The 13,698-nt window shown below is 41.9% G+C and overlaps 1 protein-coding gene and 1 long non-coding RNA gene across 4 annotated transcripts in view; one reads left to right on the forward strand and one right to left on the reverse strand.

Annotated features, from left to right (window-relative positions):
• Positions 1–13,698, reverse strand: part of TAFA1 (TAFA chemokine like family member 1) — a 403,741-nt gene that overhangs the window by 151,997 nt on the left and 238,046 nt on the right. The gene's annotated exons all lie outside the window — the stretch shown is intronic.
• Positions 1–13,698, forward strand: part of LOC142830907 (uncharacterized) — a 41,091-nt gene that overhangs the window by 4,863 nt on the left and 22,530 nt on the right. For all 3 annotated transcript variants that reach the window (XR_012906440.2, XR_012906441.2, XR_012906442.2), the window contains one exon: positions 4,767–4,870. This is a non-coding gene — a long non-coding RNA (uncharacterized LOC142830907). The remainder of the gene's footprint in view (positions 1–4,766; positions 4,871–13,698) is intronic.

Genomic DNA, 13,698 nt, shown 5'->3' on the forward strand with positions numbered 1-13,698 from the left:
GACATTTCAGAGCACTGGGTGGTGTGTGTTTTGCTTCTTGGTTGTCAACTCATCTTAGAGCATGTTAGGGCAGAATAAGAAACATTGCTTATGTCCACACACTACAAATGTATTCCAAACAAAACAAACAAAACAAAAAAAACCACCAAGTACAGATTGAGAGTACATATTGGTAACATAAGAAATCCAATAGTTTAAGGATACAAAAAACCAACAAATGAAGACACATAAATAACCGTAACACTGTCCTGGGATGACACCACAGAATAACCACATGGTTAGGAGTAATGCATTTTAGTGCTCAGATGTATCATGAAACATATCAATAAAAGAAATACAGAGAAAACAAGATAGTGTTACATTAAACACGCAGTTTATATTCAGCACCATTAGAAGCAGAGATCCTGAACATTTTCCTAATGGACTTTTGCTGCTTCCAGTGCTGCCCTTGCTGTCATTTGAGTTGGTATCCCAGTTCTCTTGGTGGAGCATGAGGCTATGGGCATAGCTGAAAACAACTCTATGGGTGCTCTTGAGGTTCACCCGTAATGCTATAGATTCTCAGAGATTATATCCAGAAGGGATTAGTCTGATTATCTAGCGTGACCACACGGATAACATAGACCACAAATCTTTACCTAGTAATTCCTGCGTCAGTTCCATGACTTCTGTGAGTGATTTAAAGCACCACCCAGTCTTGATTAAAGAGCCACAAGTGATGGAGTATCCACCATGACAACTCACAGAGCCAGGGCCCAACAGGGTTGTGGATTCACTTCAAGACAGAGTTGATTAGGGATAGTTGCTTTTAATAATCTCACTACGTCACCACCATTACAGGCTTAATGTTGCCAGATGCTTACACAGTTACCGCAATAAGCACAGGCAGTGCAATGCATAAAAGTGAGCAACAGGCACCTGGAAATGTGTATGCCCCTTCAGTCTGTGGGGAGTCCCGTTCTGGTCACCTTACAAAAGGCTGCAGTGGATGTGGCTCCAGCTGGGGGGATCCAGGGCACCTTTTGAGATCTAGGTCCCTGGTGAGACTCAGTGGGCACGGGACTCCCTACACTAGTTATACTACAGTTGTTTACCGGGTGTGCACGTACCTGGCTCAACACCATTCTTATCACTCTTATGAGCTGAGACTGAGGTTAAACTTGTTTACCGCTTAGTAATTTCTCAGCTCAAGGCGTGGGTTAAAGCTGATAAAGCCCAGCTGCAGGGTCCCAGGCTATGCTAAGCTGGGTATGGCAGGGAAGGAAACTTCCATCCCAGGCCTGCAAAGCTGCAGGACCCACATATGACTTTTATGGTACACACCACATCCCAGGTAAGTAGTTCTCGTGGTCATTTATCCTCATGGTTAATCATTTGTGCTTTATTTTACATCTGCATTTGCCTACCTCCAGTTTCCAACCACTGCATCTTTTCATGACTTTAATATCTAATTAAAGAGCCAGCAACTCTAGGTGACTGGGATCACATCTTTCTTCTTCCCACACTTATGTGTTTATTGTACCAGCACAATTCCTATTCTTCAGGCTTCTGTATCCTTGGCCTCGGTTAGCTATTGTGCACCTGCTGTCTGTTTGTTCTCCTCCTCCATGCCCATCCTCTTCCTGCCTGCCATACTCTTCTCAACCATCACAAAAAGGGAAATATAGAAAGTGATCTTGTGTGTGCCCCTCAGTTTTTCTCTCTCTTTCCACTATTCATTATGCTGCAATATTCGGTTCTCTTACTTTTAAGCAGAGCCTAAGAATAAATCCACTGCTGGACTTCAGTCGTTCATTGTAAGACAATATTGGCCATCAGACACCGATTTACATAGAACAATGAGAGCTTTGTCTTGAGTTAAAAGTACTCATTGGTTACCCCTTTTTTGTGTCTGCAGAACTTCCAGGAAAATTGTGTGCTTCCTGCAATGGTTTTCACGCCAATTACATTTACAATTTTGTTGACATGCAGTATGATGTGTCCAGGCAGCTTTTAGGGATATATTCTCAGATTGTTTGTTAGGCTGGTTGGGTTTCAATACATGAATGAAATCAAAGAATCTTTCCTCCAAATCCCTGATAAGCAGAGCCTGCCCCATGTACGCAAGAACTTACCAGAAGTGCATAGCAGAGTTTTACCATCTGTAACATATGACATCACCAACTGCAGGAATATTATAATGATCTAAACATAGGCCCACCTATCATGATCTATATTTGGACAAAAATTGCAAGTGACTCTGTGAATAATCTCATCTGCTAAAGAATGCCAGATCATTACTGGGTCCTACCCCTTCACCATAGGGAAGAGCTTAAGAACAACAACAACACTGCCACCACAAAAGTCTCTTGCAAGTAAGACTCTGGCTTGTTAATTAATGCCAGAAAGGCAGCATCACTTCCAGGAAAGCCTGATTCAAGAAGTAAAATGTGGCAAGAATGATAGTTCAACTGACTTGACACTAACAAAAACAAGTGAAAAGCCCCACAGAAAAGCAAGAAAAAGGCCAACCTTTCCCAAGTTTCTTCTATTTATATATAAAAAAATCCTGGGAAGGATAATGAGTAATCCTACAACAGAAGAAACTGACAGTTTCAAGAAAAAGAACAAACTTTCCTTGACATCTTATTCCCTCCTCCCTAAACTCCTACTCCAATTTCATTCACAATTCATATACAACAATTCAGTCTAAATAATAAAAAGCCATTTACTGCTTTGGAAATATCACTGCCTGCCTGTTGTTCCCTGTCAAAGTTCTGTGACTAGACTTCACCAGTGCCTTGATCTAGCAAGAAGCATGTGAGTAGCTCTCTGAATTTATAGGAAAAAAACAACAAATGGTCTGGTAGCACTTTATAGACTAACAAAACATGTAGATGGTATCATGAGCTTATGTGGGCACAGCCCACTTCTTCAGATGACTGGAGTTATGAGTAGGGGATATGAAAACTGGAAATAAATAAGAGAGGGGAAGAGAAAGGAAAGAGGAAGCAGGGGGTGGAGGGAGGGGGAGGAAAGGCATCATTAAATATCTGGAGAATGGGTACTTAAACCTAAGCAGATAAAGATCAAAGTCAATAGATAATTCTCTGAGACAGGAAGGATACCGCTCAGAAAGCTATTAGCACCTTCAATGGTAGAGTCCCCACCAGCCTGTATCTTGATTGAGTCCATTAGCATGTGAACTGAATTTGTGTATGTACAGGCAGTCCCCAGGTTACATGGATCCGACTTACATCGGATCCCTACTTACAAACGGGGTGAGGCAACCCCGCACTAGCTGCTTCCCCCCAGCAGACCAGGGAGACGCGAAGCTAGCGCCCCCGCCTCCCCCACAGCAGACTAGGGAGACGAGGAGCGGCTTTTCTCAGCAGACACCTCAGCTTGAGAATAAAGGACTGAGGGAAGTGAGGTGTGGGAGAATAAAACTGAGCTCTGGAGAAATGTTTGGCTAGAGTTTCCCCTACAGTATGTACCAGTTCCGACTTACATACAAATTCAACTTAAGAACAAACCTACAGTCCCTATCTTGTACGTAACCTGGGGACTGCCTGTACTGTAATTCCGAGCTTTCCCTGTGGATTTGGCTTGAAGAGATGGCTTGTGTCAAGACCACCACCTGCAGGTCTGTCAGAGTGTGGTTAGGCAAGCAGAAATTTTCTCCAATTGGTTTTTGTGTGTTCCTTTTAAGTATATCCGATTTGTGTCCATTAATGTTTTCCTGCAGAGACCGTCCAGTTTGTCCGATATATATAGCAGAGGGGCACTGTTGGCATTTGATGGCATAGATCAAATTACCAGAAGTACAGTCAAATGACCCTTTGATTTCGTGGCTTATGTTGTTTCCTCTAGTGATGAATTCATCAGTGTAGATATGTGGGCAGAGTTGGCATCTTTTCTGGTTGCAGGGCTGAGTTCCTGGAGGCTTATGATGTGGTTGTGTGGCATAGTTATCAGAAAGAATGCATTTCAGGTTAGGGGGTTGTCTGTAAGCAAGAATAGGTTTTTCTCCTAAGGCCTCTGAGAGTGAGGGATCATTTTCCAAGATGGGTTGTAGATTGTTTATAATGTGTTGGAGAGGTCTGAGTTGTGGACGGTAGGTAACAACAAGAGGAGTTTTGTTATTTTCTCTTTTTGGGTCTGTCTTGAAGTAGTTCATGTCTGGGTGGGGTTTTTTTTTGGCTCTGTCAATTTGTTTTTTCACTTCCCCTGGTGGGTATTTCACTTTTATGAATGCTCATATGAATACTCATATGCTTAAAATTACGCAAGTGCTTAAGTACTTGGTTGGATCAGGACCCTATTGGCCAAATTCTACTTTGCAATACACACACAGCTCTTCCACTGGATATACTGAAAGTTACATGCATATAAATGGGGCAGAGTTTAGATAAAGGAAGCCACCATTTTGAATATTCTCTCTCTTTACCTTGCCTGCATCACTTCCCCGAGTTATGTCCCTGATCCTATGAATGCCATTGATAACCCAGCAGACGAGACTAACTGAAGCAAAACCAATACAAATCCAATCTGGAGTTGACGTCTGCAGCACAGTTAGCATAGTTACCTACACAGTTACTCTAAGGATTTTTTCCCCACTAGCAGAAGAGTTACTGCATATTTCTCTCTCCTAGCACATTGAACTGATTAATACATACTATATCAGGTCCATGGTACCCAACAGGTGGTATTTTTAGATTAAAACATTTTTTTCCACCCATCATGCCAGTGTCTTGCCCTTCAATGCAGATCTGCTTTTCTTTTAGAATCAGGTGTTCGATATGGAGTCTGGCTCTCTTGTGAAGAATGTATTGCAAGTTACAGAATGCCTATGAAAGAGTCCTGGATCATCACAAATAGGAGTAATGAGGTTGGTTATGTTTAACTCCACTGGAGTAAGATGAAGGCCTAAAATATAAGTCAGTATAGCACAGGTCTGGTTAGAGGCCTGAGGCCTAGCTAACAATGGGCAAAACATGGCTAACATAAAGCAAAGCTAAACTGCGAACAAGAGGCAGGCCCCTGCTCACAGAACTTGGCATGAACGGGGCCGAGAGTGCACAACACTAATTGGGAATAGGCCCAGGTGTAGAACAGTCATTGGTACTGGTCATGAGTTGAAAGCACATGGTACCACCAGCTTATTAAAGAAGACCTTGGTACTCATTCCCCACAGATACAGACCCAGGTTCAGGAAAGGGTCTAAAATGACAGCATGATGGATGATCTAATCAAACCACAAAGTACAGGGTGGTGGGTGGTATCTAAGAAGTGTCAGAGGGTGGCAACCTGACAACATCAGCAGTGATGTGTAACTTCTTTGTACCTGTATATAAAGTAGTGTCTTGGGGGGGAGGGGGCAGTCTTTGTCCAGCCGGGGGCAGTGGGAGTTTCCCACTGGTTGAGATGACGCCATTATTATAAGTACACGTGTGTAGTGATTCAGTAGAATCTACTGACAACTATGACAGTACTTCACTTAACAATAAACCTGGCCGGTCGGTTTTGATCCTGATCTGGTTTGTGGTCTTTGGGGGCCCTCTCAGGATCTGCTGTGGTCATTGGGCCCATATCAGTGAGCACACACATAATCAGCCTTCTGGTTATCATCATCGATGGAGCCAAAGACCTGTGAGGACACCACGGTAGTAAATCCTCCTAACTACACCCACGCTTAATTTTTATTCTTTCAAACTACTGTTTAGCTGAAAGGGATTTCTTGGAGCTGGATTCTGCCATCCTTACTCGAGAGGAGCTATAGCTACTTGCAAGCAGTTGTAGTGATTATTCAAGTAAGGTTATCCAAAGAGTGGCAGAATGTGGCCCTTTGATTTTGCATAGAGAAAGCTTCTTATGTAGCTCAAATGCTCTGTCCATTCCAATGGAGAAATCAAGAGTAAACTCCAGGGCCTACTGAAATCAACAATAAAATTCCAAGTTACATGAACAGATCCAGGATTTCACCCCATACATATACAGGTTCAATCTCTCTGGTTTGGGACTCTCTGATACCAACAACATTGGTGGTTCTAACAAACCACGGATGTTGCTGGACCAGAGATCCCCTGGACCAAAGAGCCCCAGCAGCAGAGTGGAGTCTGGCCAGCCCAGCAGCACAAACTGTCCACTCTGTGCTATCTGGCCCCGGAGCAGCCCGGCAGTACAAACTGGCCGCTCTAAGGACAAGAGCATAGCCCAGCTGGCAGCCACAAGATGCCAGGAGGCAGCCAGTGGCCAGAGGGGGAACTGGCTGGAAGGCTGGCACCCCCAGGAGAGCCCCAATCTCCCCTGTTCCTGACCTGCCCTGGTCCAGAATTTCTCAGGCCCCGAGGGTGCTAGACTAGGGAAGTCCAACCTGTATATAATTTTAAATTATACAGTTTTAGAAAAATCATACCCATAAAAGGATATAAAATTCGTAAAACAAATATGCCATTCATTCTCCAGTTTAGTACCTATGTAAAAATGTCAGCCAATTAACCTATGTTTACCATATAATTCTTTGTAAGCAGATATGACACATAAACTATCTAGTTAAACTTATTTCAAATGCTACTAAAGTCCACAGTTTTGGGCATAAACCAGACTTTTCTCTACATGGAATTTTTCACAGTGGCTCACCACCATCACACTAGCCTCGACCTTCGATGGCCTACTTTTCTTAAACAAAAATAAACTTAAAAACCAACAAATAGTCTGGTAGCACTTTATAGACTAACAAAACATGTAGATGGTATCATGAACTTTCATGGGCACAGCCCACTTCTTCAGATGACCGGAGTTTCTTTTCTCAGACAGATCTGTGTTCAGTTTTAGGCACAGCGACCATATTTCAGAGGAAAGTCTTGCAACAAAAAGCCAACTGGGCTGAAGACCTGCAGAAGATGGGAGTCCTACCCAAGTGAAGGAGCAAGGCTGCACACAAAACAAGTGCAAGGAAAGTAGTTGTGGTTAATGGAGAAGGGCAAGGAAAGTGAAATGAAAAGAGTGGGGAAAGTAACCTGAAAAGAGACTGAAGAAACTGACTTGCTGAGAGGAAGAGGAATTTCTCCACCTAGAGCTCTTGTATACCTAGGATCACTTATCTATACCAGCTGTCAGTAGACCAGTCCTGCTCATTTCATAAGCAAAGGCAGCCATCAGAGCCAAGCTAAGAATGATGGCTCTGTAATGCATTCTCATGAATGTCAAACACATATCATTCAAGCTGGCCTTGAACTTATCCCAGAGCTAGCTTCTTATGACTGAATCAGTTCTGCAAGTGCAGTGTAAAAGTTAAAAGGATTGCAACGTATGATTTTAAAGCAAACCCTGCTGCAGACTGAGTCGTTTTTCCATGAATGCCTGTTTAAGAAAACCTATCCAAAGCAGGAGAACGTCAACAATGGAAACTTTCAAGACTGACTTTAAAAATAGAAAATTAAGGCAAATAGAAAAATCGGTCAAGTGGACCAGATCAGGTAGGGAACAAAAGGAAGAAGGCATACACTACAACAGGACAGTGTATAGAAGACCTTGAGAGAGCTTTTGATGCTGTAGAATGATTGCAATGAGTATTATAGATATAAAACTCCATCACAAATCAGCTTGGTACAGCACATGAACAGGTTTGCAATGACCTCAACACCCTCGCAGGCTCTCTTATCAGCTAAATTGCTTTACGGTAACCTCCCTTCATGTCCTTGACCACATTTGAAAAGTATTTGTCTCTAGCTTTCAAACAGCAGATAGTCCTACGTGGCAACTTCCAAATATCTGAGGGTGTATTTTTTCCATTAGCCAGCCTCTTTTTCTAAATGCGGTATTTTCGTTCTTCTTGCTGTTGATGTATGAGTGAAGATCTAAAATGACTCTGAGGCTACAGTGTTCATTTATCAAATGAACTAGCGGTGAATTTAAGTGGCTAATGGTCACAAAAATCACATACAGTCATGGGTAAAATAGGACAGTTTGAAATGACTTGATATTAGCAAATCAACAAAAGGTTTTTGTACTAGAAAAGATTGAGAATTTCCACAAGACAAAAGGCCCTGTGCGTGTTGCTATTTTATGACACAAGGTCATATTTTGATGCTTCAACTTACTGCATCCATTCAGTCGGGCATCCCACTGAGGGCCAGGCCCTGAGTCCCTTATTAACACTAGCAAGCAAGTGGTCCCATTTGCTTCAAGGGAAGACATCATGGCAGTAAATGCTCAGCCAAGTCAGTGACCTAGCCCAAAGCTGGTGGAGTTTAATGCTTTGTGGTAGCATTGCAGAATCCGTCCAACAGAATCCTAAACTCATATGTGTTTAATTCAAGAGTTACACGAGCTGCAATCCTTAATATACAGGAGATGAGAAACTAGAGTAGTTGAAAGACCGATTGCGAGGGAGTGTTACCTAGCGGTTACAACTAAAGATTTAGAACCAGAGTTGTAGTTTCTAGTTCAGTCCCTCTCATTATCCCATTGTGGGCCAGACTGTCAGCCCAGAGTCTCTCCTCTCCCACTCCCCCGCCAAAGAATTGCTCATGTATCCCTCCCCGGTTTACACAAGACTTCCTATGTTGCCCTATACATTTAGCATGTTGTAACTTGTTCCAGCCATAAACTGACCTGGTGAATGAGCTAGTAGAGACTGTTCACTCTGCTTGTGTTGTACTCCTTTCTTCACCCTGCAAGCATCTGGTATTTTAGAGTTCTTTAGAGCAGATTATTGCTTTGATTGTGGCATGATAGGACCCCATTCTTGGTTGGCCTTCAGATATTACCATGACAAACAGTAATAGCTCATGCTGTCAAAATTCCTTTTTCAATAAACACACAAATGCCATTGATACACAAAAATATCAAGATGTTTGGAAAAAAACAGCTAGAAATCTCTTACTATGCATATGAAGAACAGGCGTGGATTTACGGGAGTACAATTCTACTTATAATTAAATAATGAAAATGCTTTGAAAACCAGAATTATTTAGCACAGCACAAAATGGAGGTTGTATGACATAGGAGATTTATTTCACCTATCATTGTTTAACATCATGGGTCATACTTCATTACCTTTTGCTCCAAGCTCCACGTCAAATCTGATTAGGGACCCTAATCTGATTCCACATAATGAGAAGACTATTTAGGATGCATGTTTTAAATGTGGCTTTTTGTATGCCATTTGTTAGGTTAATGAATTTAACAATTGAGAACATTTTTGTGTTTCATGGGTAATTTGGCATGAAATAAAATTTATAAAATGTGCAAAAGTAGCTAGAAAGTGGCATTTCAACCAAAACAAGCAATTAATTACAGGAGACACAACATCTTGTTAGTCTTTAAAGTGCTACATAGTCCTGTATTTTGTCTCCTTCAGTGATCTTCACATGCCTAATTCTCTTTAGAAACTGTTCAAAGAGGTAACCATGAAGGAAAGCACGTTTTGTGGATGTGACCAAATCATAATTAACGAAAGTTGTCTACTTCTCTCAGGGTATTAACTTTATTCCGAAATAACATAGTGCATATCCACACTACAAGCCTTTATTTCAAAATATTATTGAGCTGGAGGACTTCTTACTCTGACTCCTGGTAACTTTCATTTCATGAGGAGGAAGGGAAGACAAAGGAAGAGTGTTCTTCCTTCAACTTCCTCCTGTATAGACAGCACCAAAAGCTGAATTAAGCTATTTCAACTTGAGCTACGCAATTGACGTAAGTGAAGTTATGTAGCTTAATTCAACTTTAGCCCTGCTGTGTAGACGTGCCTTCAGTTCTTTAAGCATTATCTACCTTACTCCAGAATCAGGAGATCCAACTGCTTGCCAGAGATATATAACCATGTTGCTGAGGCAATGCTCTCTTATGGTCATTGAGGTCACAACTCACCCTGCCACAAGTTTCTATTGGTCTGCTTCTGTCTTTCAAGTTAATGAGCTTTTTGCCTTCTTTTGAGCTACTGGAGTTCAAAGGCAATCAGGAACAAAAGAAACCACTCAAAGCCAGGGTCATTCCACGGAACATCAGTGGGGCCCCCATCACTTGCAGGGGGCATAAGGAATCTGTCGAAAAAGGCTTTCTTTCTCAACAGATCCCCCTCTAGACTGACGCTTTTTGCGGACAAAGTTCTGAGTCGGCAAAACATGGTGGCCATTTTTATGCAAATTAGAATCATAGAATCATGGAATAATAGGACTGGAAGGGACCTCAAGAGGTCATCGAGTCCAGCCCCCCGCCCTCAAGGCAGGACCAAGCTCCGTCTACACCATCCCTGACAGATGTCTATCTAACCTGTTCTTAAATATCTCCAGAGAGGGAGATTCCACCACCTCCCTTGGCAATTTATTCCAATATTTGACCACCCTGACAGTTAGGAATTTTTTCCTAATGTCCAATCTAAACCTCCCCTGCTGCACTTTAAGCCCATTACTCCTTGTCCTGTCCTCAGAAACCAAGAGGAACAAATTTTCTCCTTCCTCCTTGTGACACCCTTTTAGATATTTGATACCCTTTAGATATTAGGCACGGGATATTTAAATCCCTCATTTGCAATGTCGACCTGCCTAATCTGCATCCCTCTGCCAACAGAGGGATGCTGTCTAGACATACCCTACAGGAAATAATGCTGCCCACTTCTTGTTTACTGTCTAACCCAGAAGTGAGAACAGGCATTCATATGACACTGTTGTAGCACACGTCACAAGATATTTACATGCCAGATGTGCTAAAGATTCATATATTCCTTTAAGCATTATTCCAGAGAAAATGTATCCATGCTGATGACATGTTCTGCTTAATAATGTCCAAAGCAGTGTAGACCAACACATGTTCATTTTCATAATAGGATATTTATAATGAGTTTGACTTGAACATAGCTATGGTGATTTATGCCAGTTGAGAATCTGGCCCAACACTAGTGAAACCAGATGAGCAGAATGTAATAAGGGTATACTGCTAGTACAGGTTCTGTTATTGTCTTGCCGTGCCTCTATTAAGCTTCAAGGTAATTACTTATAAGCTGGAGTGTACCACTACTAGAGATGGGGGAAGAGAAATACAAAAAGAGACAAATGCACTTCTTTCCCCTATGAGAAGTTCCTGAGAATAAGGTATTCATCCTATAAATTCCACTTACTTGCATTCTCCTTTTTGTAGAAGCTATACAGTACTTCATTTGGATAAATAAGCCGGCAAGTCACGTGTATGTGTGTGTAATATATCTGTAATAAATTAGAGTTTATCTGGAGTTAAGCTTAGGTGCATGTGGAATGCAGTTAAAAAGCATACACAGGTCTTCAAGAAATAACATTACTTTTATTCTTTTGTTCATTTCTATTCTGTGTGTTGAGTTCTGGATGCAGACCAATAAATTAGTAACTTACTTTGCATAGATATTTTAAATATATCTATTATTTACATAATCTTCATTGCTGGCTGACATCTGATTTTGTCCACTCATAAGAACTGGAAGTAATTTTGTCTATGCTAAACAATGATAACAAGTAACAATATTACTTACAGATAGCTTCCATATTGTCATAACTTAACTGTATTAGTTTTCAATGGCAGGGAAGATATCAAGTCTCAACAATGAGCCAAAATGTTGCTAAAATGTTAGAAGACTATGAAAGATTCTTGCAAAACATAATTATCATGATTACAGAGTATATAAAAAGTAATGCTACAAAGGAGCTCACTTCATACAGGAGAGAAACTGAACAATGAATAGATTTCCAACAGAAGAGGTACTGTATTTGGAAAATTCGAACATGCATTGCAGACGTCAATGCAGAGGGTGAGATTCCTTACAGCAATGGTAGTCAGGTGGACTGCTGGGCAAATCTGGAATGCCAGACACTTTTGAACAGACCCCAAACATCTTTTTTATAGTAATAATTACTGGGTTTTCACATTATTATTTTTCTCTGGAGTCTGTACCTTGATTATACCTTGTCCAACAAATTTGGACTCGGAGAAAAATATTTGATAACCCCTGCCCTATTTCATCCTGAGTGTGCTCAGTATAGCAGAAGGAGGCAGGATGATCAAGACACCAGTTATAGCTCTATTCTTGGTGGGAATTTCCCCATTCCCCATCAAATTGTGTGTGTAAAGCTCAATAAGAATTATTCTGATTCAACTCTTCATGCACTGATGGCCACAGCTTCAATCTTTCATGAGTAGTGTTGCTCCAGTGGAGTAATTAAGCCAGCTACTTGCCCAAAAACCAATCCTCAGTGTAAACTATGGTACATACAGGTTGAACCTCCATGATAGGTCCCCAGGGAATTTATCAAAATGGTAGATCAATGCTACCCACTTTCCACTGGCTATCCTGCCACCCAGCTTGCCTCCCAGACACCTGAGGCTCTGTTTGCACCCTCAGCTGCCTGCTCCAGCAATACTCCTAGCCCAAGCCCTCCGGTTTGTCCCCATCAGTGCTCTCATGGGCTCACCAACACTATCGGATCGGAGATGTGGACAGGCTAGGGAAGTCTGGATTACAGCGGTTCAATCTGTACGCTATACATCTATTGGCATATGTAGAGGGTGCTGTCTTTGAACAAAGATGTACAATGTGCATAATGAAATAGTGGAATATCCTGCATGAACATATCCTGCTCTAGAGGGCTTGGAAATTCCTTTGATTTACAAGTCATCAAGTTTACCATTAAACCATTCTGTAAACAGTTTGGTGGCCATAGTGGTGCTCATCGTAAGCAATACATAATGATCACATTATTCTTGACTTCAGCAAGAACAGCCCCGCTCCAGTATGCTGTAGTTTGGGAATAAGCACTCAGTCCTGAAGTACCATTGCTCAAATTGACCCACTAAGCAACATATCAGTTATTGCTCTCACGGATATGGAGTGCTGCAATTAGAAACACTGTTTTCTCACAACACTGTGTACATGCCAGTTTATTGATGGATTGTTTTCCCACTCCATGCTGTTGTCTATTCCTGGCCTGGCCTGCAGATGAAGGTGAGGGTAAGGAGAGGGGGCAATTTAAAAGGGCCCTAGAGGTCCTGATCACAGCCGCAGTAGCTCTGCCAAAAAATGTCTTTTGACTGAAGGATGTTTTTGGTATGCCCCATGCAGGTTCCAGAGCAGGGTTACTTAGCCCCTGAACCGGCTTGGGATGATGCTGCACCTTTCCCCAGAGCAACAGATTTGATCTGGTGAAGGGAGGGATGGGGAAGGAGAGGCTGGGGCTGGCCTGCTGAGGACTTTAGGCCCTGGCTGAGGGAAGGCAGTAGGAAACTCATTGATTTCTGCCCTGGGGCCCTGAATTGCTGCCGGTGGTCCTGTGTGTGGCCTGTATTTAATCTCCTGGTTCATCCTTGGAAAGTTTTTTGGAATCATTCAGGAACCAAGCTGGGCTTCTCTTTGTGGGAAAAAGTTTGTAGAATGGCAGAAAGGAACCTATGTTATGGCTGAGCGAATAGCTGATTTCTCGGTTCGGTGGCTGAGCTGAGAAATCAACATTATTTTTCAGGTTAAGCCAAAGAAAAATAATGTTTTGAGTTTCTCACCAAAATTTAAAAGAAAAAAACAGCGTCAGGTCAAATGAAACCTTCCATTCAGCCTGAAGTGCGGGGTATTCTAACATTTTAAATAAAAAAAAAATCCTACAATTTAAAAAAGAAATGCCATTTTGAACTAAGAATGAAATGTTTTGGGCCTGTAATGCATGGCAGTCACCTCCCATGAGTGCCCTTGTCTGG

The sequence above is a fragment of the Pelodiscus sinensis genome, chromosome 11 (assembly GCF_052426305.1).
Source record: "Pelodiscus sinensis isolate ZL-2025 chromosome 11, ASM5242630v1, whole genome shotgun sequence".
NCBI classification, from domain to species: domain Eukaryota; kingdom Metazoa; phylum Chordata; order Testudines; family Trionychidae; genus Pelodiscus; species Pelodiscus sinensis.